This window comes from Symphodus melops (assembly GCF_947650265.1).
Source record: "Symphodus melops genome assembly, contig: scaffold_463, whole genome shotgun sequence".
NCBI lineage: Eukaryota > Metazoa > Chordata > Actinopteri > Labriformes > Labridae > Symphodus > Symphodus melops.
This window is the reverse complement of record NW_027636519.1, coordinates 2,501-5,000: the sequence shown is the minus strand read 5'-3', so window position 1 is coordinate 5,000 and position 2,500 is coordinate 2,501. Positions and strand designations below refer to the sequence as shown.

Below are 2,500 nucleotides of genomic sequence, written 5' to 3'. Positions count from 1 at the left end.
AGGTGTGTGTATTGTGTGTGTGTGTGTGTGTGTGTGTGTGTGTGTGTGTGTGTGTGTGTGTGTAATCCGGGGTCCAGCTCTAATTGAATGTATGTTTCTAATTAAAGCGTAGAAGTCTCCATGGTAACGCAGACAGGTTAAAGCGTGTTAACAGCAGTTCAGAGCGGAGGAGTTCCAGCGCTCTGCAGCCGCGATCGATCTGCCATCTTCTTCCTTTTCTGTTCCACCACATGACTCATCCGCTGTGTTGGCTCTGAGCTGCAGCGGAGGACAGGTGTGTTTACCTGCAGGACGACTTTACATGCTCAGGTGTCCCGTGTACTGAGCCTGTCCTCCTCCTCTCTCTCCACGCTGCCGTCCTCATGCTCAGCTGAATCAAAGGGAACAGCTGATGAATTTCTTTAAGTGAGCACAGAGTGAGACTCCTGACTGTCTACGTGAGCGAGGAAGCCAGGCCGTCCTTCTATTTCTGCTCCGTCTCTCTGAAACGCTTTATTCTGTCTGTGAGATCGATCCCAGTTTTTTTCTGCTTCTCCTCCTGAATCAGATGAAAAGTGCGTCTGAAGTTGCGTAACAGGTGTTTGTTTCCAGCACACGGGCCGATGATCCATCTCTGTATCAGCTGTCTGTAACGCCGCAGGGCGAGCAGCTACCGAGCCGGGTCGTGACCACGAGGCAGGTGTCCCGTTACGCACGTAACGTGTGTGTGTGTGTGTGTGTGTGTGTGTGTGTGTGTGTGTGTGTGTGTGTGTGTGTGTGTGTGTGTGTGTGTGTGTGTGTGTGTGTGTGTGTGTGTGTGTGTGTGTGTGTGTGTGTGTCTGTGTCTGTGTCTGTGTCTGTGTCTGTGTCTGTGTGTGTGTGTGTGTGTGTGTGGCTGGCTCTGCGGGTACGGCGAGTGTTGCAGGTTCGAGTTTCATCACGTGTCATTTCCTGTGGCCTTGTCTGAGCATGCTCAGTGTGATTGTGAACAGATACATTGATAAGCTCAGCGGAGCTTTAATGATGCTGCAGCTCTTCTACAGTTAGAGACAGAGGACCAACGTGTGAGACAGGAGCCTCAGGCTGTGATGGATCAATCCAAAGCATTGATCCATCACATCCTGCAGGAGATCAGAGACTGCAGGAGGAAGTCGGCCGTCCTCATGCTGGTTTTTCTGGAGCTGTGAAAAGTGACCGTATGTTGAGGAGAGCGAGGACGCCATGTTTGATGAGCTGGACCAGCGTCCTGCTTCCTGCAGAAGGACGTTCTATTAGTGGTGATGGCAGATGGAGGCGTATTTATATCAGGCTGAAGAAGCTCGGAGAAGTCGCTCGCTTGCTTAACCCGTAACCCGTGTGTGTGTGTGTGTGTGTGTGTGTAAGTGATTCTCAGTGTGTGTGTGCGTGTGTTAGTGTGTGTGTGTGTGTGTGTGTGTGTAAGTGATTCTCAGTGCGTGTGTTAGTGTGTGTGTGTGTGTGTGTGTGTGTGTGTGTAAGTGATTCTCAGTGTGTGTGTGCGTGTGTTAGTGTGTGTGTGTGTGTGTGTGTGTGTGTGTGTGTGTGTGTGTGTGTGTGTGTGTGTGTGTGTGTGTGTGTGTGTGTGTGTGTGTGTGTGTGTGTGTGTGTGTGTGTGTGTGTGTGTGTGTGTGTGTGTGGGGTACACTAACAGACTCGGTTGTTTTCCTGCAGAATTCCATGTCTCTGTCTCCGTCAGGTGAACGTCTGCAGCCTGCAGCCGTTCTTAATGTCCATGTCAAATTAATTAACAGCAGAAGATTAAAGGCTGTTTTTTTTTTTGTTGCTAAATTAATCCTTCAGTCAGCTGGATTAAGAGTGAGTTTCTTTTTACCGCAGAGAACAGAAGAAGAAAAGTTTCTCATAAGGTTCTTTTAATCTTCCCACCTTAAAGGGCCACACACGTGTTACAATGAAAACACCTTAAAGGGCCACACGCGTGTTAAAATGAAAACACCTTAAAGGGCCACACGCGTGTTACAATGAAAACACCTTAAAGGGCCACACGCGTGTTACAATGAAAACACCTTAAAGGGCCACACGCGTGTTAAAATGAAAACACCTTAAAGGGCCACACGCGTGTTACAATGAAAACACCTTAAAGGGCCACACGCGTGTTACAATGAAAACACCTTAAAGGGCCACACGCGTGTTACAATGAAAACACCTTAAAGGGCCACACGCGTGTTACAATGAAAACTCCTTAAAGGGCCACACGCGTGTTACAATGAAAACTCCTTAAAGGGCCACACACATGTTAAAATGAAAACACCTTAAAGGGCCACACACGTTACAATGAAAACACCTTAAAGGGCCACACGCGTGTTACAATGAAAACACCTTAAAGGGCCACACGTGTGTTACAATGAAAACACCTTAAAGGGCCACACGCGTGTTAAAATGAAAACACCTTAAAGGGCCACACGCGTGTTAAAATGAAAACACCTTAAAGGGCCACACGCGTGTTAAAATGAAAACACCTTAAAGGGCCACACACATGTTACAA

At 48.0% G+C, this 2,500-nt stretch overlaps 1 protein-coding gene and 1 long non-coding RNA gene across 2 annotated transcripts in view; one reads left to right on the top strand and one right to left on the bottom strand.

Moving 5' to 3' along the window:
• The window catches only part of gripap1 (GRIP1 associated protein 1), a gene marked incomplete at its 3' end in the record, with an annotated part of 13,964 nt that overhangs the window by 9,905 nt on the left and 1,559 nt on the right, over positions 1-2,500 (top strand). The window lies entirely within an intron of this gene.
• The window catches only part of LOC306819408, a 484-nt gene continuing 197 nt past the window's right edge, over positions 2,214-2,500 (bottom strand). Inside the window, exons 2-3 of the long non-coding RNA XR_013778520.1 lie at positions 2,370-2,500; positions 2,214-2,266 (exon numbers count right to left, since the gene is read on the bottom strand). The exon at positions 2,370-2,500 is cut by the window's right edge and continues 79 nt beyond it. This is a non-coding gene — a long non-coding RNA (uncharacterized lncRNA). The remainder of the gene's footprint in view (positions 2,267-2,369) is intronic.